Below are 25,191 nucleotides of genomic sequence, written 5' to 3' on the forward strand. Positions count from 1 at the left end.
CGGGCCCAGAATGGACTTCCAGAAGTGGCATCCCCACAGAGAACTGGTTGTTCACATATTTGAATCCCACCACTGGATCTAACCCTAACAATAACCCTACTTTCATTTTCAATGCCAATTGGATTTTCCTATGTTATTTACTCTGGACCACAAGCAACTCTGAATGAAAAGCTGTCACAGTCGCTTCCCTTAGAAAATGTCTAGGAATCTATCCCTGGCATTAATTTTCAGCCAGGACTTCAAGTAGTCTTAAACCTATCTGTAAGCCTAACCTTAGTTTCATTTTCAATGCCAGTGAGATTTTTTAATGTATTTTACTAGGGACCATGAACTCTTCCAAACAAAAATCTGTCATAGTCGTTTCTATTACAAAACCTTTGAGAAACAATCCCTTGTTTTAATTTTTGCCCATGGCACCATGTAGACCTAACTGTGACATTAACCAAAATGGACTCTTTTGTTGTATGAGTACGAATATTTGACTGTTATTTTAGGCTATATATTGTTATCATGAAAAATGTAAATTAATGCTACCAGATGGTTGATAATAATTTGGCACTCTAATATGGGATTTTAAAAAATGGTGAGGTTTTTTTATTTTATTTTCAGGGAATGTGCATCTAGAACCTGGTTTCAATTCACTTCACTATAAATCACAGACTCTTAAACATTGTACTTCTTTATTCTTTCAATTCCAGTCTTATTAGTCTAGAATGTAACTTAATTTAGAACATTTTGACATTCTTGAATGGAAGTTTCAGTAGACAGCTGTGTAGCTATTGTAAAGGTTATCACCTCAAGATGACTCCCTGCTAGCACTGGGAAAAAAACCTTTTTGGACAGCATTATTCCTTCTTCTCTATGTTTTGAGGGCTTATGTGCATACTGTTCGTAAAACAAATGTTAACAATTGAGGCCTACAGCTATACTTTTCACTCAATTTCCCAATATTTTGTTGTGCTACCCTAGAATAGAAAGAATATTCTTAAAGATGTAGCTCTGTACTTATTTCTATATAGTAAAACTTGCCTAGGGGCATAACAGTCTAGAAATGTATCCCATAAAAGTGATTAACTGGTTCAAACATAAGGCTGACCGCTTTTCCCATTTCAATTCCTAAAATCACTTTTACTTTAAAGGAGAGATTAAGAATGATTCTCTGGGTCGTTTTTTTTTAAATTTACCTTATTTACTTTATTTATGATTTGCTATCTTTCTGCCTTTTGCCAAGCAATTATATTACTCAAAGGGGAAAACGGCCTTTCTCTCTTAAGCTATTTGTTTACAGCCAACTGTAGCAGAGCAAATTATATATATATATATATATATATATATATATATATATATATATATATATATATATATATATATATATATATATGGATGTTTGGTCATTCTGTTTTTTCCCCGCGTAGAACTAAAGGTGTAGGAGCAACGTTTCGACGAAATCCCATCCGTCATCATCAGGCTAGTGGCTTCAGCTTCCTTCTTCTTGCTAAGAAAGCCATTGTTTTTAAAACTTGATTTACTTTCTGGCATGTTATTTTTTTTTTTCTAACTGGACCTGTTTTTGTTTGAATTTCTCCCATAGCAGAATAGTGACGCTAATGAGTAAGAGAATGCCAACCGCTAATTTCTGCTTTCTCAGACTTATGCTGGAGAACATGATACAAGGAATTGATGTCCAGTTTTCGGTCTTCCAATGTCTTTTTCCTTCTCTGCAGTCACTCTCAGAAAATTAGGCTCTAGTCTTGCCTGCAAAGCTGGCTGGCCCCTGTGCTAAACAGTAGAAAGATGTCATCATTTAGGTCGATGCAGGAGAAAAGCTGTACAGCTCAGGTCTAAGGCTGGCAAACCCGAATGACCAAACATCCACATACAAACACCCGCGAAAACCTCAGAAAACATATATATATATATATATATATATATATATATATATATATATATATATATATATATATATATGTATGTATGTATGTATGTATGTATGTATGTATGTATGTATATGTATATGTATATGTAGTTGTAGTTGTATATGTATATATATATGTATATGTATATGTATATATATAATGTATATGTATATGTATATGTATATATGTATGTATATATATGTGTGTGTGTATACAGTATATATATATATATACTGTATATATATAAGCAGTCAGACAGCTACCCAAAGTTGGTTTTTAGATCTTTGATCCCAGAGAGATTTCCCAGCATAAAATAATAGTGAGCAGACAAAACAACAACAAATAAACTAGAGAATTTCTTCATGCTTTTTATACACACACACACATATCTTATGTGTGTTCAAACATACACACAAATTGTGTGTGGAATTCCTCTTTCTCTCCTGTGTTATAACCAAAACATGTTGGATTCTGACCAGCTACTTTTCATCAATCTTGCTAAGAAAAGTGTTACAAATTTAGGAGGCAGTTTGGAGTGTAGTGTAGCTGTTTTAGGGCAATTGTTGACTGGGGAAGTTCATGTCCTTACTTGGTGCTTTTATCCATCAGTTTTACTTTGATCTTCTCCAGGGCTTTGGCAGCGTGCTCTTGCATGCTATTGTCTCTTTGTGCACCTGTGTATTCAGATAGACTCTGTGTGTTTTATTAGACTGAGCATTCATCATCTAGTTCATTAAGCTCAATATCCATCATGATCACCAGGAAAGGTTATTTCCTGGGCATGCCTGCAAAAAGGTTCCATTGTCTTCAAATGGAGATTCTCCCAGGTTCAGCAATTTCTGCGGATCCAAAGTACCTTCCCATCAGGCTGTGCTTTGCTTTTCTTAGCAAATGAGAACTAGGTTAAGCTTCTAATAAACTTAACAAAGACTGAGGTGACGGGACTTGTTGCTTTTGGCATTCTGAAAGCCGGATCTGGTGCAAATTGACAGGTCTGCATTACTGGAAAGGGATAATGTAAATCTGTGTTGAAGGTGTATAATGCTCTGAATTCTTTATGTAGCCACGCTAATCCCTATAATACAGAAACTAGGTACAGTAGATGGATTTCATATATAGGAGTTGCCTATGTATTTGTCATCAGCTTTATGAGTTCTACTTTTGATTCTTTGAAAGTAATCTGGCCTCTCAGAATTAAATAGTGTGCCTTCCTGAAAATAAAGAGATGGAAACAAGCTTCATTCATTTAATTTCTTTATTCCACTTTGCTACTGAAAATGCTTGAAAATGAATATCCTTGATGTAACTTTTTATAAATCATAGCACCAAATGTGTAATTTTTTTGTATACCAGACACATGATTTGTATTTTTAACTAACAGATTTTTAGAAGCATACAACCTGGGCAATGCCATGTCTGGGCACAAACACTGGAAATATATTTCTTGTGAATGGAGACATAATCATATCCCTCTATTATATATAAGCACAACTATGGACTAACACTTAAAACATCTTCAAGCCCATATTATAACCTTTTGTATTAATACATTCCATAAATTATTAGATTATGTTCTATGTGCTATAATAATTAGATTAATTCCTATTTAATTAGGATTAAAGTAAAAGACCAGTTCTATGAAGCCCTACAGCACCTTATAGAACTAACACCCAAAAATGATGTCCTTATCATCATGGGGGATTGGAATGCTAAAGTAGGAAGCCAAAAGATAACTGGAATAACAGGCAAGTTTGGCCTTGGAGTACAAAATGAAGCAGGGCACAGGCTGATAGAATTTTGTCAAGAGAATACGATGGTCATAGCAAACACTCTTTTCCAACAACCCAAGAGACGGCTCTACACATGGACATCACCAGACGGTCAACACAGAAATCAGATTGACTATATGCTCTGCAGCCAAAGATGGAGAAGCTCTATACAGTCAGTAAAAACAAGACCAGGAGCTGACTGTGGCTCAGACCATGAGCTTCTCCTTGCAAAGTTTAGGCTTAAACTGAAGAAAGTAGGGAAAAGCACTAGGCCACTCAGGTATGAATTAAATCATATCCCTGTTGAATATACAGTAGAGGTGACAAATAGATTTAAGGAATTAGATCTGATAGACAGAGTGCCTGAAGAACTATGGACAGAGGTTCGCGACATTGTATAACAGGTAGCAACCAAAACCATCCCAAAGAAAAAGAAATGCAAGAAAGCATAATGGCTGTCTGAGGAAGCTTTGCAAATAGCTGAGGAAAGGAGGGAAGCGAAAGGCAAGGGAGAAAAACATAGATATGCCCAATTGAATGCAGAATTCCAGAGAATAGCTAGAAGAGATAAGAATGCCTTCTTAAATGAACAGTGCAAAGAAATAGAAGAAAACAATAGAATAGGGAGGACCAGAGATCTTTTCAAGAAAATTGGAGAGATGAAGGGAACGTTTAATGCAAAAATGGGCATGATAAAGGACCAAAACGGCAGGGACCTAACAGAGGCAGAAGAGATTAAGAAGAGGTGGCAAAATTACACAGAAGAACTATACAAGAATGAGCTTAACGTCCCAGATAATCACAATGAGGTGGTCACTGACCTCGAGCCAGACATGCTAGAATGTGAAGTGAAGTGGGCCTTAGAAAAGCTGAGCAACAACAAAACTAGTGGAGGTGACAGTATTCCAGCTGAGCTTTTCAAAATCTTAAAAGACAGTGCAGTAAAAGTGCTACACTCAATTTGCCAGCAAATCTGGAAAACTCAACAGTGGCCACAGGATTGGAAAAGATCAGTTTACATCCCAATTCCAAAGAAAGGCAGTGCCAAAGAATGTTCAAACTATCGCACCATTGCACTCATTTCTCATGCTAGTAAAGTCATGCTTAAAATCCTACAAGCTAGACTCCAGCAGTATGTGGATCGAGAACTACCAGAAGTACAGGCAGGATTTCGAAGAGGCAGAGGAACTAGAGATCAAATTGCCAACATACGCTGGATCATGGAGAAAGCTATGGAGTTCCAGAAAAACATCTACTTCTGCTTCATTGACTATGCTAAAGCCTTTGATTGTGTGGATCATAACAAACTGTGGCAAGTTCTTAAAGAGATGGGAGTACCAGACCATCTTATTTGTCTCTTGAGAAACCTATATGCAGGTCAAGAAGCAACAGTGAGAACTGGACATGGAACCACTGATTGGTTCAAAATTGGGAAAGGAGTCCGGCAAGGCTGTATACTGTCGCCCTGCCTATTTAACTTATATGCAGAGCACATCATGAGAAAGGCAGGGCTAGATGAATCAAAAGTTGGAATTAAGATTGCCGGAAGAAATATCAACAACCTAAGATACGCAGATGATACCACTCTAATGGCAGAAAGTGAAGAAGAACTGAAGAGCCTCTTGTTGCGGGTGAAGAAGGAGAGTGAAAAACTTGGGTTGAAACTTAACATTAAGAAAACCAAGATCATGGCATCTGGCCCTCTCAATTCCTGGCAAATAGATGGGGAAGAAATGGAGGTAGTGACAGATTTTATTTTCCTGGGCTCCAAGATCACTGCAGATGGGGACTGTAGCCAAGAAATTAAAAGACGCTTGCTCCTGGGGAGGAAAGCCATGGCAAATCTAGACAGCACACTAAAAAGCAGAGACATCACCCTGTCAACAAAAGTGCGTATAGTCAAGGCTATGGTCTTCCCAGTTGCAATGTATGGCAGTGAAAGTTGGACCATAAGAAAGGCTGAGCGCCAAAGAATTGAGGCCTTTGAACTATGGTGCTGGAGAAGACTCCTGCGAGTCCCTTGGACTGCAAGGCGATCAAACCGGTCAGTCCTAGAGGAGATCAGTCCTGACTGCTCTTTAGAAGGCCAGATCCTGAAGCTAAAACTCAAATACTTTGGCCACCTAATGAGAAGGAAGGACTCACTGGAGAAGAGCCTAATGCTGGGAAAGATCGAGGGCAATAGAAGAAGGGGACGACAGAGAATGAGGTGGCTGGATGGAGTCACTGAAGCAGTAGGCGTGAGCTTAAATGGACTCCAGAAGATGGTAGAGGACAGGAAGGCCTGGAGGAATGTTGTCCATAGGGTCGCGATGGGTCGGACACGACTTCTCAGCTAACAATAACAACAACAACAACAACAAAAAGTAAAAGATGTAGGGGGCAAGGATTAAGAGGAGAAACTACTTACATTGAAATTAGCCATAGTAATAGTTAAGTGTGAAGGTTTTTCAAATATAGAAATATTTATTATGGTTTTAAATTTACAACCTTTGAAATTTAAAACAAAATTCAACCATTGTGGTGTTTCTATAGTTTAATTCAATTTTTCCAACATTCATTAAAATATCTGAAATTTTCCTCCAATTTTTGGAAAAAGCTGTGAATTTTAGCAGGTTCTTATAAAAAAAATGAAGTAAATAAAATTCTCACTCATGTATTTTCATCCTAGATGGTAAACAGCTGTTTGCCAGCATGGCAGAAGAAAACTCAAGGAATTGAACAGTATATGAATACATAGGAACATAAGCTGAAAATTCGAGAATTAAACATTCAAAACCTTTTACACAAATGGACACTTTAGTTAATTTTATTTTTTCCCCACATTTTAATTTTTAACAATTAAACTTGTTTTCACTCAGATGACATTTGGGGAATTGGATACATTTTTTATCAAAGGTAAAGATAATGAAACTTGCATTCCTAGGATGTTTTTAAACTGTATAATTTCATATTTTACCTTGATATATAGCAATATATTTTTACAATTTCAGAGATTTTAAACTCAAAATAAAAGATCTCTGTGTAATTCATGTTTGGATAAAAGCAGTACATTGTCCCGTAAATCAAAAGGAATGTTTATGAAAACCACATGTTATAGACTATTTTTTTTTTATAAAAGCAATGAAATTCTGGTATAGACAGGAAAGAAAGATGATATTTCATGTCTCATTTTGTTGGTTGGACGGTATTACATACATCATAACCTCTTAGTGTTTCCTTCAACATCAACCAATTTGATATCAACTTCCCCCCCAACACATACTTAATCTTGATCAGTCTATTTACTTTACTACATGCTCCCCAGCCAACAATGTGTTTTAAATTTACAAAGCAAAAGGAGATTCTAAGAATCTCTTCAACAATTAAGACAGTAAACTCATCCAAGTTATTCTGAGCAAAAGGCACTGTTGCCTTTTCTTGTTCAGATGAGGTATTTCTTGTTAAGAATCCCATAATTAGCTGCCGTTGTCCTCTGGAAACTGGATGGTGAGGTATTAGTGATCTATGATCTATCATGAAACTCTCCTCTTTATACATTAATAAGCAGGAATATTTCAGAAGAAATAGTAAAATTGGCCCACTGTTTTCTCTTTCTGTCCAGTTGAATAACCATTGGATATTTTTTCCCCTTTTTATTGCTCACTTGATTAATTAAACAATAAAAATTAATATGATTAAACAATAAGATTGTACACTTTATTATTTGGAAACTGCCTTCTGGTTTTATAAAGAGATCAATATTAGGTCTGCGCCCCTGTCCCTCCAGATAATTTGAGTACCATCATCCAAACCACTACGTCTTATGTATATTTACATGTGCTCCCTGCAAATGACACTATCGTTATAGTGAACATTTCTTTTTCAATATTATTCTAAAAAGCTTAGCGGAAAATTAGAGCATAATGTTATAGGGAGAAAGTACTGTAGCTATGTTTGTTTGTTTTTTTAGCACATGTGTGCATCAGAAAGTGTAAACAGAGCATTCATGAAGTTAAGGGAATTTCTCCTTTTTAAAATGCATTGTTTTAATGGCTCCTTGATTTATAGGATTGCCATTAGCAGAAATCTTTGACCATTTAGAGAACAAGATGTTGCAGACATTTATTCTGAAAGGACTCAATTACATGACCACCCTCTGAAAATACTTCTAAAGATAGGGCATCTCAAAATTGCATGCAATCTTTGCAAAGCGTTTCAAGGAGAGTTGGTAGTATGTTGCCATATTCCCAGTGATAGGGAACATTGCATTAATCTTTATCTTCTAGTAGAGATGTTCAGTGAGAGAGTTTTAGCCAAGGAAACCAGCTAAAACTGGGTCCTTGGGTTGGATCAAACTTGAACTGAATCACGATGATTAGTTTTGGATACAGAAGATATAAATGTCTCCAGGGGAGCAATGGATATGGTGATCAGGTTTTATGGAAAAAAGATTGAGAGAGTTGCATTACAATTAGCATATAAATAAAAAGGTGAAGAGATGGTCTCATTTCCATCTTCAAATATTGGAAAAGTTGTTATATAGCTGATAGGAGCTGATCTGTAACAATATATAGAAAGGGAGAAAAAAGTTAATTAAATCTTAGAAGGTAAAAGCATTTCCAATAGATCTTTAATGGATTCTCCTCATTATTTTTTCCCAGCTAATACCACCTATCAGGATAGTATAGCAGTAAGTTTTGATTAAATAATACCATTTTACAATCAGTGTAAAATATTAAACATTTGAAAGTAAGTACAACAGCGAAGTCTTACAGTGTTTTTCAGGGAAATTTATGAAACCAGTTATTTTACTTACAAAATATAAAACAAAATTTAAAAATGATTCCAGGGATCAATTTCCAGGCTGAATTGCATTTCCAAATGATGAACCATTTCAAAAAAGCTGGTGATCAGGAAGGTTATTGCATAAGGTTCCTTTTTGGAATATTTCAAAATCTGGACATTAGTATTTAATATATTGTTTTACGTTATATATAAACTATTATGTTTTCAAGGGAAACCAATTTTGGAAAATGAACTCTGCTGGGAATAATTTGAGTCTAACCACAAAAACAAAAATACAGGATAATAGTTTAGCAACAAAAAATGTGAATGTGAATGTTCACATTCTATCATGGGTATTACTTTTTAAGATAAACAAAACTATGATATCATAAATATACTTCAATTTCTACCATTATGTATACTAAAATATCAGTTTCTTTAAAAATACTTCAAAGTAGCCTTTGGAGGGAGGTTTGTATTCTCTCTCAGAATTTTTAGAAAATTATATTTTTGCATTACATTTTTCTGTGTAAAAAGGAGATTTTCATTCTACCCCATTCCTTTTCTCCCAGTATTTTTTTAAGATGGGTAAGGTTAAAGGTTTTCACATTAATTTATAATACAATAGTTGTTATTTTTACACTATGACTAAGTAAACATAGCATTTTCCAGATAGTTACTGCAAAGATGTCCCAAAGGTGCTTTTTTCATGAGGCAACTGGACTTTCTTATTTTTCCTTGAAGATGTTTCGCTTCTCATCTAAGAAGCTTCTTCAACTCTGGCTGGCTGGTGGGGAATGGAAGGATTTATACCCATTGCCCACCATCTAGTCAGAGTTGAAGAAGCTTCTTGGATGAGAAATGAAACGTCTTCAAAGGAAAACAAGAAAGTCCAGTTGCCTCGTGAAAAAAGCACCTTTGGGTCAGCCATGACCTGGATGACTGAGAATCTCCATAGACATACTGCAGAGATGTGGTTTCTATAATGAGAATTTACTTGTTATGGTGTAAATACTCCTAAATCCTAGAATGTCTGTTCTGAAGGAAAGGCAATCTAGAAAAAAAAAACAAAAAACAAACCATAGACACAGTTTGGTACAGTGGTTTAAGACTTCAAGATGCACTTGAGTTCTAGTCCTGCCTTAGACAGAAAATCAGTCACTCTCTCTCAGCCCTGGGAATATGAAAACAACAAGCCTGTTTTGAAAAATGTTAGCAAGAAAAATGAATGAGCATGTGCAAACAATTCCCAGGAATAAAGAAAAAGGTGAAGGGATATTTTTTTAAAAAAAACAACAACTTTTGGGGGCGTGTTCCCTCTTGTGTTTTGTTAATGATATCTCATACTGAAAAAGAAGTCTCATATATGTGCATCCTCTCCAATCATTTTTGTTATGAGCAAGAATTTATGATAGACCAAGTGGTAATTTGATCTATGTTCTATATCATCACTGAAACACTAGGGAAAGAAAGATGGACTTTATTGCTTTCCCATTCAAATTTTTGTTCCCTTGGCACAAGTGTTGGCAACAGGCCCTTAATTTAAAAAATTAAGAAACATAGATAAAATGATCCATATTTTATGCATTATCCCTGTTCTCTCACGTGACTTGGCTTGAGCTTTTGGACATTTTATTATTTTCTTCTCTGTTGTTTATTCCACCCATAGCATTGCCTGAAATCTCATATAAATGTGACCAAATTCCCTGCATCAATCAATAAATAATTGAAGTTGGAATGAGAAAGTGACTCATTAAAATAAATATAGAAAGAAAGGTTTCTTTTCCATTTGGCTCATTACTAACAGTAATATGGTATTGGCATTATGAATTAATATGCAACAGTCTGTGTGTAATGATAACCACTAGGATTGTTTTAAAAAAAGTTAAGTTCAGCTTCTTGTAACACCCAGAGTCTATTAGCAAAGTAAAATAGATAGCCTATAATAAACAAAGAAACTACATGGACACAGCCACAGGTTTGTTATAGATGGTCACATAATCAGTCAGATGTTTAAACAAGGACCTGGGAAAGGCAGGTGTTTGATGTTGAATCATGTTTGAGGTATCATCCTGAGGTAAGTTGTTCCAAATAAAAGCTGCTACATTGACTGATGGTGATCTTGTCAATGTTGATGGACTTCTTATTAATTTGCCAACCTAACAATATTAAACACTCACTTAAAACTGATGTCCCCCTTTCTAAATCTAATTACCAAATGTAGTTCATATAAATAAGTGCGCATTTGCTAGTTGTCTCTAGCAATAAACACAACATTTTTGTCAGAGGTAAACAATTTTACTTTTTATATTTTGTTATGACTTTTGGTTGGTATTATACACAGAAAATTGTATCTGTTGTCTTTGATTCACTAGCTAGCTTTGCATTTTATGGTTAGAAAAAGATTCCTGATTTATGTATCCATAATGTGAATGAGCAGCACTATACTTGTAAGTTTAGATCTGAAAGCAAAAATGCACGAGGCTTGCAGTTTATTGTTTTTGTATGACTTGGATTTCATCCAGTTGACTTTATTTTTTTCTTGACTGATTTTTTTAAAGTTGTTTTTCAGAAACAACACTGCAATTGTTCAGACTAATTTCTTGTTTTGTGAAGGCAGTTACTTGTTATGTCATGTCACTTGCCATGATTTACTAAGAGGAAAGGAAAAGACTCATATAACATTTTGAGACATGTATTAAAAAAAAGCCTGTTTCTCAATTTCCTTCCCCTCCTCCTCTTTCTCCAGGGTATATGATTATAGCAAGCCAAAAAGTGATATCATTTCTTGTTCATGCAGAAAGTGTACATTAGTCCCCAATTCTCTCTGGAGCATACGTGATACCTGTTATTTATTCATTTTATTTATTTGATGTTGCTGGTTTTAATAATTTTAGACTGAATGAAACATACCCATTAACAGATGAATAATCGTGATCAAAATAAGAAATCTTCCAAAGCTGAAGCCTTTCTTAATTGATGTCTAAGAAAGAGTTAGATTCTCAGGGAATATTTTTAACTATAACTACTCCTAGATAGACATTAGTTTTATATAAAATAAACTTGCCTGTCCTTCATTCAAACCATATATCATGTGACTCTTTAGTTGAAGCTATTCAGCTACCTTCAAGACATATGGGATGAACTATTTGCTTTTGTATTTTCACATTTTATGTTATAAATGAATAAAACTAATAAAAAAGACATGTGAGATGAAAGCAAAGATCAACAAAGGCACCTATTGAAGCTAAAATTAAAATGCATTACAACAATGAGATGCTAATTCCAAACTCTTTAGAATGAACTTTAGTATGGATAGTCATGGTTCAAGGAAATTCTATTTTTAAAATGATTGAGATAAAATTCTGGAGAATTTCTATTGTTAGTAATTAGTATTTTTCCCCCTTACAAGGTTATCAAAGTCCATTTTTTCCTGAGATATTTATTAATATCTCATAGTTTATTATATATAGTTTATCTCTTATCACCTAAATAAAACAGGCCTGTTTAGGAAGAAGATAAAAATAACCAGGTCTAAAAAAAAAGAAAGCGGTTTAGTAGAAAGCCAAAGGTTAAAGAGATTTGCACAGGAAAGAATAGGACTCAAAAATATTCAAATGGAAAGTACATTGTGACATTTTCATTTTGTATTCAGTAATGGAAGAAGCACCCTGCCTATGAGGTTTAGTTCTAAAGGTTTAATAAATAAATATAAATCCTAAAATCTGAGCAGTCACTATGGGTTTCATTTCTCTCCCCCCCCCCCCAAGTTTTGTGCTACTCATAATAACACATAAATCTTTCTCTGCAATCAGAGCTCCTAGAAATAAAAATCTTTTTTTTCCTTAGAAATGTTGGTGAGCTTCATCTGTTTCGCCTTCCAAAATAATCTTTATTCTTTCAGAAGTATTCATCTCAAAGGAGATATAAACTAGAAATTTCCAAATTCTCTTCCAAGTTGGACTGGATTTATGCATTTAGAGAAGGACCCACTTGTGATGTTTCTACACTTCTTTGTTTGGGCAGTTGACTTGAGTTGCCCTAGCTAAAACTGGTGATGAAAACCTCCTTGGATTCAATCCTTTGGCTGGGAAATGGTATATACATTTGATAAATAAATCAGTACAGTTAGTAGGGATTTATTTTTAAGAAACATCCAAGATTCTGCTATTTTTTAACATTTTATAAATTAGAGGTGAACAAAAGGAAGCTTTGCTTTTGAAGACCTGTTATTTTTGCACAGAGGTATACTTGCTTTTGCAGGTTTCTTGTACCTGCATAGTCTTTCAATCCTTTATGGACATGCATAGAGAACCTGTGTGATCTAGCGGTTAAGGTACTAGGCTAGAAACTAGGAGTCCCACAAATTCAAGTCCCACCTTAGCCATGAATGCCAGCTGGGTGATCTTGGGCCAGTCACACTTTCTCAGTCCAATCCATCTCACAGGGCTGTTGTGAAGACAATAGGAGGAGGTTTAGATATGCTAGCCACCTTGAGTTATGTATAAAAATAAAAATGAGAGAGAGAGAGAGAGAGAGAGAGAGAGAGAGAGAGAGAGAGAGAGAGAGAGAGAGAGAGAGAGAGAGAGAGAGAGAGAGAGAGAGAGATGGCAGATAGAGATAGGTAGATAGGTAAGCTAAAATGCACAAGTATTAAGTTGAAATGGACAGCTATAGAAATTGAATTAATAGGAATTAATAAATAAGTAGAGAATGAATAGTCTCAGGATGGCTAGGGATGGAGCACGTGTTGGGGAAAATGAAAGGTAAAAGATTTAGCTGTCCCATTAATATATGAACATATTAATTAAGTCACACAGGAGCTGTGTACTAGGATCTTCTGTTCTTTTGTACCCTATTAGAACTGGGATGGAGACTATTAAGCTCTCTCTTTGGAAAGCTACTTAGATATTTCTCCTTGTCAAAAAGCCAAATTCTACACCAGAATCCAGTTGTTCACACTGAAAAGAAATAGAAGCATGAAAGCTCCCAGATATTCTGTTACAACAATCAGTACTTTTCTGGCATTTAGAGAATATTTATGGTCCAAACACTTTGCCAGAGTCTCCTTTCTTCTTCTTCTTCTTCTTCTTCTTTTTTTCCCCATTTTTCTTCTGGTCATCTAGTTTAAAGAGAAAGATATAAAACTGATGAACATAAAGGCATCCAATATACTCAGATTTCTTACATTAAGAATTTCAGCAAGGTTTTAAGTGCCTCCATGCACATTGCAGCCAAGATCATTTATCTTCATATCTCCAACATACATATATGTATAGGATCAAAGCTATATGACTTCCATATCTTCATATTTAAACAATGTGTTTTGGAAAGGCATGAAATTTCCTTTGGAAATGTTTCGTTTGATATCGTATATAAAAATGCTTCCATGAAAATGCTACAGCATTCTCATTAGCTAGGTGGATTTCAGAATAGAATCACTTTGCAATTTATTCATTAAATGATACAAGGATAAAATAAAATAAAGTTCTTCCTCGTATCTCTTAGTCTCCTGAGGCAAATCTCTGAATCCTGTAAGGGTGATATAATAGAAGTAGAATTTATTTTTATTTTATTTTTTTTAAAGTTTCAAGCAAATAAGGCTACTATTCAAAAGCAACACCACCAAATTTTACCAAATATATACACTGTAAAGTGTCCCCCCCCCCATTGAACAACAGTGGTTGTCCTGTTTCCTACTAAGCTATCATAGAGGGCAAAATGCAGAACTTAAATTACAGGAAGGCAGATATCAATTGAATGGTAGGAAAAAGTTGCTAAGGATAAGAGCCACTGAACCGTGGAGCGCATGCCAGAAGGAAGTGATAAAAATGTATATTTGCTGCATGCTTGTCAAAGATGCTTTAATTTGGGTTCTTGAACTGAGGGGAGTAGAACTTGATGATCACCTTTGTGAAGTTTACTAATGTGATGTGTTACCTGATTTGCTTTTACAGGCACTCCTCATTTTATTTTTATCTTACTTTGAACCAGCTTAGATACAAATTTTGATGTGGAAGCAAAATGTAGACTAAATGAATTAAATCACATAGCACCACTACTAAAAGAATCTTGATGCCACCACTTAGCAAATCTAATGTTTCTTGTTAATACATCATCAGAACTGACCATGTATCACATACCGTATCTACACAAATGAAAGCGGTATTTCAGATTATGACAATGCAGGTATTTTTTTAAAGCTAGGATCAAGATGTATCCTCTGTAACCATTATAATATAAATGCATGTATTGCAACTCTTTGTACCTACCAAGCATTTTTTTGGGGGGGGGTTTACAACAATAGTTCCTCACCTGTTTTCAAAGAGAGCTTCATTTAATCCTAGCATTTGTCTCCTCAAAGGCAGTCTCTTCCTACAGAGGCATTAGGTAAAGGTAAAGGTTCCCCCGCACATGTGTGCTAGTCGTTTCCGACTCTAGGGGCCGGTGCTCATCTCCGTTTCAAAGCCGAAGAGCCAGCACTTGTCCAAGGACGTCTCCGTGGTCATGTGGCCGGCATGACTAGACGCCAAAGGCGCACGGAACGCTGTTACCTTCCCACCGTAGCGGTCCCTATTTTTCTACTTGCAGCTTTCGAACTGCTAGGTTGGCAGAAGCTGGGATGAGTAACAGGCGCTCACTCTGCTACACGGCACTCGGGATTCGACCCACCAAACTGCTGACCATCTGAGCGACAAGCTCAGCGTCCTAACCGCCAGTGCTAGCAAGAAGCTTTCAAAGTCAATGAAACCACTGACTGATGACTCCAACTCAGAAGGATGTCCAGACTGTTTCAGGAAAAGTATCCCCAGCCAGTCCACCAGTACATAAACACACCTAAGAACATGAGAGAACAGACTACAGATAGTACAAACATACTGGCTTTTCACTGACTCTTGTGCACCCAAGCTAGTTTTGCTTAGATTAACTGGGTAATTAGTTTTTCAGAAAGTTGCAATATGTAACCCTGATCTTGTATCCCTTTGAAACTGTGATACAGTGCAGTTAGATTATCTTAAGAAAAATATATGGATATTTTATTTATTTATTTTATTTTATTTAATCCCATTTATATCCCGCCCTTCTCCGAAGACTCCGGGTGGCTTACAATCTAAGAAGCACAAATCGATGTGCTTAGCAATAGCCTTCATTCTATGTATATGCCTGCTTATTAGGGCTTTCGCCCCCCCCCCCCAAGCGGCATTATTACAAAGTCAGCTTATTGCCCCCAACAATCTGGGTCCTCATTTTACCTACCTCGGAAGGATGGAAGGCTGAGTCAACCTTGAGCCTGGTGGGACTCGAACCTGCACTAATTGCAGGCAGCTGGTGTTACTTAGGGAGGCATTACCCCACTGCTCCACCAAGGCCAGTCTTCTCCTCCAGTCTTCTCTCTTTTGTTTACAATTTAAAAAGATTTCAGAACCAGACCTTCTGAAAAGCTACAAGGTGTTCTAACAAACAAATCATCCTCTTTATCTCCTAGAGAAGAAAGGAAAAAGTGATCCTGCATTCTTCTCATTAGTGTTTTTATGTTTGCAGGGAAATTTATGCAGGGAGCTTTGGCAATTTACCACAAATATTGAAGAGAAGTACATAACATAACCCTTCACAAGAGTGTAGCACAAAGGCCCCATGGTTTCTGGGTTGGTTTTTTTTTGTTTTTTTGTTTTTGCTTTATTCTCACATTGCTAAGCAACCAAGGTCACACTGCTTTGTATCCTGTGCTATATGTTCTGTCATTTTTAAAGCAGCTTGCCCCCCTTTTCTTCAAAAGCATTGTCATGATTTGGGAGCACAATTAATGGAGTCTAAGGATGTGATGACTTTCTCAAATCATTCTGGTTTTCTGGCAGGGCTCTTCATCCAAGCCAGGGCAGCCACACAGCTGAGGCTCAGCTAACTGGAGAGTTCTCCCTTACAAGGTTTAATTAAAATTTCTAGCTAGTTCAATCTGTCATTCCTGGTTTGAAAGCTGTGGTTCCTGCAGCCCAGAGTGGTTCCAGTGCACATTTGCAATTTTGATTTACATCTTCTTCAAAGCGGCCTTCACATGTATAATCCTGAGTGACATGCCAAATATGTCTGTACAGTGTTTGGACCCATTCTAATTGGAAGCAACTAGTTCAACACAATTACTCCCTGCCTTGTTCTTCTTGCAAATGTGTTTTGGGAAATGGCTTTTAGAAGTGTACAGTGGGCTCCCAATCACTAAGTTTGGAGCATCGACCATGATTTGGGGAAATGAGGATGGGGGAAAAAAAGGTGTTTTAAGCCTCTCTCTCCATCCCCCTTCTCCCTTTCACCCATCTCTGTATTATATCCCTACCTTAAAAATCAAACCATTGTTCATAAGCAGGCTGTATCTGCAGACTATAATTTAAGAACAAAAACCTAGCTTTTGCTGAGGTTGGTTCATATATATAGCTATGGGGTGGGGAGGATCATTGCTTAGTTTGTTTGTTTGTTTGTTTGTTTAAAAAAAAGGAGAAAAGGCTTCTCGTTAGTGGCCCTTGCATTATGAAATGCTTTATCTCTGGAGAAATGTCTTGTAATGACCTGCCCCACCTTGATTTTAGAAATATCTTTCAAAAGGCATCCGTGAGCTTTGAGGGCGTCGCATTACAACGGTGCGAGCTCCAGCCTTTCCTTCAGGCGGGCAACGCTCACCGGTCGCACAAAAGGGGCGGAGCTTATGGCCCACCGGCGCAAGTGCCTAGTAGAGTGCCTGGGATTTTATTATATCCATCCACCCATCCATCCATCCGTCTATCCCATTTCTACACCTAACTAAATGACTTCTCTGGGGTGATTTAAAAACACTATTAAAGAAATGATTCTAAAGGAGACTGTCCCGAAATTCACTCATGAAATTGGTGTCATTGATATGGAATAAAATAATCGCAAACTGCAAATGACTACAGCATAAGGCGAAAGATTAATAGAAGAGCGTAATATCCCAATAAAAGCAATACTGGAAGGGACCTTGGAGGTCTTCTAGTCCAATCCCCTGCTGGATCAGACCATAGGAATGTGGCCGTGCCTAACTTGGGGAAAAAATAATCTCCAAGCAACTTGCTTTCCATCCTACTTATCTCACTGTGCTGACTGGCAGCTGCCAATTTTTTTTTTTAAAAAAAAAATCCTCTCCCTCCCCCGCCCTTTCCTTCTAGCTTCGGTTTAGGATCAATAGATACACCATAGGAACCGACGTTTTGAAGTTATACAATGGACACTCAAGACTTCTGGGATTTCCAAACCAGGTTCAAAGATTTTTCCCCCTGTAATAATTAATAAAATATATATTTTGTTGATTCACTTTCAATGAAATCTTTATTCTCCTACACAGGTTAATGTGCTACGTCGCGGATTAGCACACATTATGTACAGAGCATGCCTGCCATCCAGTGGTAGTTGTGATATTTGCAACTTCTCTGACTTTCTCAACTATTATTTGAGGATTACCAAGCTATTACATTGGTTTGCAGAACTCAGCAATTATTCATTTATGTAGTATTTGCACTTTATAGTGATATCAGGCCTAGCTCATATGTAGAAGTTTTAACTTATATCTCTGCCTAAAGTACTACATTTCATTTGAGGGCAGCTGTCTTTTGTTATATGAATGGCCTTTCTTTCTTCGCAAAGTATCCTAATTGAAGACATATCCGATCAGTAAAATAAATAAGACTGTTTCTTGTTTTAGTAAATATTTTTTTTTAATTCAAGACAATCTAATTCACATGCCCAAATAAACACAAGATCTATTAAGCCATCATCCTTCACCTGCATTTTTTCTGAGGAATGTACTCTATCTGGATTCTCTCTCTCTCTCTCATAAAATTTAAATGCAATCTGGAAATATGTTATTGCTATATTTTAAAAATGTACAAAAATGGGTGTTAAATACATATGCAAATTATTTCACACTATATACTTGTGTATAAAAGTGTACAAAATATTCATTCTGGTATTTTGCTTCATGTTTCCCAATCAGCATACCAATGTACTGAAAGGTGATGTCAGAATCCATTTATATCACATTCATAAATGTATGTTTAAAACATTATTCCCTCCCCCCATATGGATTCTGCCATCTCCCGAGGAAGGAGGAGCATATGTGGATTCAGCCTGCCTTAGGTTATTTCAAAGACCAAGGGAACCTTTTGAACTGGGGGGAACAAAAGGGAGGGTTAGAGAAGAAGGCATCTGGCTTGTGTCTTCTTTTAATTCTGGAGAGGAAGAAGGCAATAACCATAAAGATTCAAAGTTCCTTTTTCTTAAACTTAAACTTAAACCTTTTTCCCCACGAAAGGGATGACACGAAGTAGAAGGATGGGGGCTGACCAAATGGGGTTGAGGGAAGGGGAGTTGAACCGGGTACCCTTTATAAAATTTCAATTTATAAAACAATACTAAGTCCTGTCTTGTATTCCCACAACCAAGCATGTCCTAGTAAAGATTCCTTTTGGACTATAACTGACTCCAAGAGTTTTTGTCTTCCTAAGACGTGGTTTGGGGTGGGTCCTGACAGGTGATAATATGGGCTTGTGCTTCAAAAACTTCAAAAGCTGTGAGCAGATTGTTTCAGTCATCCTTAGTGTTTTGCAATAGCATCAATTCTCAATTCAGTCTTAGCAAAGTGAAACGAAACTTAGAATCAAAATCAGTTCACCATATATGAATTCATTAGTCCCTATGTGAGCAGAGAAACATTATCAGTAGGACTTTAATCCATCTGATTGTCTAATTGTCTTTTCAAAGCAAAACAGAGTTTTCACAGACAGTGGATTTTTTTTATTTGTCCAATCATTTCATATTTCTAAAGTACAAATGAAACTGGCTTTATATCAATAACTAACATATTTGCATTAAAGATGCTGGGTCATGTCAACTAATCTTAATTGTACCAGGTTCATACAAGGCTCCTTCCATTGCCTTTTCTTCTTCAAAAGTCATACTACTGTAGTTGCTCACTTTTTCATTCCATCTGCATTCTTTCAGCACCCATACATGTATGACTCTGTCTCATGTTTTACTACATGTTTCTTAAGTATTCCATTCCCATTGCTCTCAATCTACTTGTGGCACTACTTGTCCTTGATGGGCTTTTAAAGGATGTGCATGTTTTAGGTTCCTTCCTTGAAGCAATGTCATCTGACAGTATCCAGAAAGTGAACCTTTTCCACTGCAGTGCCTGTTCTCTGGAATGATCTTCCTCTAACAGTTCTGAAAAAAAAACCATTTGACCCTGACCTTAATAGCCTTCAGAAAGGCATTGAAACCCTTGTTCCTTCCTTAGGCGGTGGGAGTAGGATGATTGGAGTTCTTGCCTGGAGGGATGTAAGGTAAATTTGGATATACTCCTATCTAGATAAAGGTAAAGGTTCCCCCGCACATGCGTGCTAGTCGTTTCCAACTCTAGGGGCCGGTGCTCATCTCTGTTTCAAAGCCAAAGAGCCAGCGCTTGTCTGAGGACGTCTCCATGGTCATGTGACTGGCATGACTAGACGCCAAAGGCGCACAGAACGCTGTTACCTTCCCACCATAGTGGTCCCTATTTTTCTACTTGCATTTTTACGTGCTTTCGAACTGCTAGGTTGGCAGAAGCTGGGACGAGTAGCAGGCGCTCATGCTGCTACATGGCACTCGGGATTCGCCCCACCAAACTGCCGATCTTCTGATCGACAAGCTCAGCATCCTAACCCACTGAGCCACCGCGTCCCTAATACTCCTATCTCTAACCCTATCATAAACAACTTGGATTTCCTGAAAGAGGTTGTCATTCTTTTCCTTGTGTATTTGTTGCCTTGTTATCTTAATGTTCGAGAGTAATTTACAGAATTGCTGCATAAAGAACCACAGAAATATGTAGAAAGATCAAAGTGCTTTCTAATATATATATATATATATATATATATATATATATATATATATATATATATATATATATATATAGAGAGAGAGAGAGAGAGAGAGAGAGAGAGAGAGAGAGAGAGAGAGAGAGAGAGATGTGTGTGCCAACCTGGGATATAGTATAATAATCTATTTTGTAGTGTGTAGACTTAGTTTGAAAATCTTGGGTAACCCTTGTGGCAAAAGATTTATGGGACTATTTTGGTGTGTAGAAATATCTAAAACTCTTGGCATAAATAGTATGGATACAGGGCAAAGATAATTATGATGCTGTTTCATATAAACTTGATTTAATTAATGGAACTTTTAAGAATCTCTGTAAAGAATTGTGATATTTGAGAAAGTCCAAATAAGAACTTTATAGAGGAGTCAAGTTATAACATTTATGAAAGTTATCTATCATGGAAGGAAAATAAAAGAAAAAATGTTTTTTTTCATTGATCCTGCAAATGATTTAAAGAGTAAACCCATGGTGATTTTTGGAATTGTACTGTCCCCAAAAGGCAACCATTTAGGGAAGAGGGTTGAGGAAGAGGTAATGAGCTGAAGATTTGTAGATTAGCAATTTCAGAACCATGGACAGTGTCACAAAGTCCTGGTGTGAAGATTTTCTGATTGAATTCATTGGTTGTATAATAGATTAAGTGGCAGATTCCTCAGCAGTGATTAGTAACAATGTATTTGGGTTAAGGGGCATGGGGGGAACTGCACTTTCAGAAGAACTGTCCCAAATTATGTTAAAATGCTAACCTTTTTTTCTTTCCAATTGTTGACTTTGTCTGGAAAGATATCTATGTACTAATATTTGATTGGAAACAGTCCAGGTCTTTTGCTTGCTGGAGAAATTCAGAATACAAAACATAGAACAGAAATTCAGAAACATTTCCCTAGTATTTAGCAAGTGTCAAATAACAAACAGGTCCAATTGGTGGCCTTATATAGGAAATAATCAAAGAGTGGCTCCTTTTTTCTCCTTCTCTCTTCTAGATTGTTGATAATGATGCTGTATTTGAAGGTTCTTTGTTTGGAGCCATGATATTACATTAACATGTTTCTTCTGATGACATGCAAGTCAGCTTTCTGACCTTGGGTTTGCATGTGAATAAAAAATTCAGGGGATTTCCTAATGCAACAAGAACATTATATTTTTTAACCAAAAACCTGTTAAGAAAGGAGCACTCATAACTAAAATCATTTCAGCTTGCCTTATATAAAGCTTCCTTACAAATTTAAATATAAGGTTTTGACATTTCACAAATGGATGCAAGAATGTCAACATTACCAAGATATGCTTCTATAATTACAATGACTATCGTGACTGAGGGAATATGCTTTCAAAGTATCACATTTTAAAATTCCAGATATTTTTCCCCCTAGGTTGAAGGATGACCTCTAAATGTTTCCATTGATTAATCTCCTCCAGAGCTTATGAATCTTTTATATTTTCCTAATTTGGCATGAGAATAATGGCAGTTGTTTCAGCTTGAGAATTTTCCTTAAGGTCAAGACTGTTGTGCTTGAAATTTATATTATGTTGCTGTTGTTATAATTAATCCATCTCATATTACTATTTTATTTCTCTAGTTAAGGATTGGAGGATTATACCAACCAATAAATGAAATGTTAGGCATATCTGAATTGCATGTGTCTTATAAAACTCTTTAGTTGCATTGTAATTGTGTAGTTCTCTTTAACTGTATGGTTTTTAACTGAATTAGCTGCTTCAAGTTTGTAATCCCTCATTGTTTTATTTAATTGAATAATGTCAACAATAAATTGATATACACAAAGTTCTTGAAGAAATAAACTCATTGATTGTAATTAGAAAATTAAATAAATTTGGGTTCATACATGCTTCCATTCCTTCACCTTTCCTAAAATATTTACAAAGTTTTTAAAAATAATATTAAAGATTATAATTTCAATTGTAAAAACTAATACAAACTAAAAGAAAGAAAAGAGTAGAAATAGTAAAGGAAAAAGTGCAAAGGAAAAAAAAGAGGAAAATAAAGAATATATGAAGAATATATATATATATATATATATATATATATATATATATATATATATATATATATATATATATATATATATATATATATATATATATATATATATATATATATATATATATATATATATATATATATATATATATATGTGTGTGTGTGTGTGTGTGTGTGTGAGACTTCCAAGATTCATTATAACAAGTTTAAACATTTTAGTAACTTTTTACCAGCTCTTAATTTACAAGCAATGATCTCATCATTCTATTTCATCCCACCTCTTATCTATAAGCAAATCATAAATATTGTCTTTTCAGTCCTGATATCAACAAAAATCTATTAAGAATTACCAGAAATAACAATTTAACTACTGTATCAAATAAACCAACTTTATATTCCTTCCTTTGACTTTAATTATCATATCTTTAGTCCATTTATGTAATGTCATAAAGCTCATTTTTTTCTTTTTTATTCATTCTCCCAAGATTCATCCAAGCTTTAACAAACGTCTTTTGTGAATCCAATATAAAAGAATTATCTAGGTCTAGGACACTCTGTTGGTTTATTCATTGTAATTCTATTTTCATTTTTAAAGCATCAACCAATTTATTTTGTATGTCCAATTAGGCATTTTTTTTTACATGTCACTCTTGTAGCCTGTTATTTGTAGATCCACGTTTGATGCTATTTCTGTCTTGTCAGATAAAATTTGTTCCTTTTCTGCCATTTTTTCTGAAATGTTGTTTGGACACAATCCATCCACAATCATTATTGAGATTGTTGGTATTAACTTCTGATTCCATTTTTTCAAAAACATTCTGCAGTATTTCCAATTATTACAATTGTTATAACATTTCCAAAATGTTATAATACCTTTCATAATTCTGTAGTTCTTAAGCAGGTTCATGGATTCTTCTCCTTTAATTAAAAACTTTAGTTCCCTCTAGTGTCCAATTGTTGAAATTGTCATCTCCTATGTATGTTTAAAAGCATCCGAGTTTCTCAGAGGAAGGGTTCTTTACAATTAATTCTTTATAATTTACCCATTTGAACTTTTCAGAATCAAAATCTTAATTATCCTTTTGCTGTTTAATTCATTTTTGTAATTAAAGTTTTTTTTTCCATTAAGGATTTTTAGTGTTTTTAGACGTTGAATCAAAGATCCCTAATAGCTGAAAAGTAGTTAATAAGCAATTTCCTACTGTAATTAGTAAAGGAAGTGTGCAAACTTAGTATTCCTTTAAAGGTGCTAACCACAAGATGAGCTATTCCTTTGCAAGATGAATAAGATGGCTATTCCCTTGTCTTCCATGGTTCAAAACCTGCAAGAGATTGCTGTCTTGAAGTCTGTTCAAGAGGAGCAACTGTATGGAGCACTTTTGTAAAATCTTCATCCTCTCTGTGTCCAGAGATGTTTGAAGAGCATGTCTTTAGTCTGACTTTTCTTCCTCCTGAGGTTTATTCAGTGTTTTATCCAGAATATTTATTAAACACGCAGCCTATTCAATTTTATTAGTGTCACACTTATTTTTTTCCCATTTCTATTTAATATATAAAATAATTAAATTTACTTTTTTCTGTAATATAGTTTGGCTTGTCACATTTTATTTTCTGATATTGGCTTAATTTGCTTCTTCTGGGATCAACACAGATTTGGGTGATTGATAGACAGTGATAATTAATTGCATATAACAAACTGTTGTCATAATTCATGAAAACCGCTATGTCATTTTTATCTTCAAGCCATCAGGAATAGGCAGCCCTAACCTGGACAGGTTTTCTACTACTTTTGCAGTATTTACTCAGAAGTAGAATGCAGCCCTTTCTACTGTGGAACTATAAGTGTGATAGTCCATTTTAAACCATTTATATTGTCAGTGCTGTTTTATTATGGAGCAGGTTTCTATTCTGAGGTAGCTATTTAGCTTTCAGGTGTCAAATTAATATAACACAAGGGTTTGGTTAGTTTACTTTCCTGCTCCTAAAAGCAAGATCACTTATATTTTCTGTTGTGGAAACTACCCTGTTTAGTCCTTATGTTATAAGAAGTTTTGAATATTTTTTATTTATTTTTATTCAGTGATTCTCATAATACTGTAGTCTGAGAACCTACCAATTTTTTTAAAAAATATTCTACTTTAATGGTGCCCAAGCCCAAGATTGTCAAAAAGGATATCCATTGTGCTTAGATACCAATTGTTCTTATCTGTCTGTGCTGGAGACTGTTCAGAATAGATATTCAACTTATAGAGAAAATAAACAGGATAGGCTATTGAATATGGCTCTCTGTTTTAGCTATCATTAACATTTGAAGCTGCAATGCAGCATCTTAGCAAGTTGTAAAATTAAGATCTGAATATTAACAACAATAAGAGAGTTAAGATGCTGTTACCACATTAGTGGCTTGATCATCTAAATGTCCTTCTGAGTGTATCTTTTGGGCTGGTCAAATAGGTGTATGCATATTTAAAAAGAAAGATTTGGCTTCAGTGATTCCTATAGGCTAAGCCAGGGGTGTCAAACTGCAAGCCCATGGGCTGGATGCGTCATGCCGAAACAGCACCCACCCCAGCTCTGGCAATGGGGAAAAAGTCACAATACGTCACGACACGTCACGTTACATTGCGAGTTTGACACCCCTGGACTAAGCTATTCCAATATTCTGTTCATGAAATGGTCCCTGAAGATACTCCAGAAACTGCATCTAATTCAGATTGCTTAAACAATCATTATTATTCTATTGCAACTGATTCTCTGCTTACTGATTGCTTTCTAAGTCAAATGCAGAGGGTTCCCAATAAAGTTGATCTGGTTTTC

The 25,191-nt window shown here is 35.6% G+C and overlaps 2 protein-coding genes across 2 annotated transcripts in view; one reads left to right on the forward strand and one right to left on the reverse strand.

Annotated features, from left to right (window-relative positions):
- The window catches only part of LOC308668492 (uncharacterized protein), a gene marked incomplete at its 3' end in the record, with an annotated part of 620,085 nt that overhangs the window by 525,940 nt on the left and 68,954 nt on the right, over nt 1–25,191 (reverse strand). The gene's annotated exons all lie outside the window — the stretch shown is intronic.
- The window catches only part of GAS2 (growth arrest specific 2), a gene marked incomplete at both ends in the record, with an annotated part of 117,512 nt that overhangs the window by 91,693 nt on the left and 628 nt on the right, over nt 1–25,191 (forward strand). The gene's annotated exons all lie outside the window — the stretch shown is intronic.

This window comes from Vipera berus (genome assembly GCF_964194415.1).
Source record: "Vipera berus genome assembly, chromosome: 1".
Taxonomy (NCBI): Eukaryota; Metazoa; Chordata; class Lepidosauria; order Squamata; family Viperidae; genus Vipera; species Vipera berus.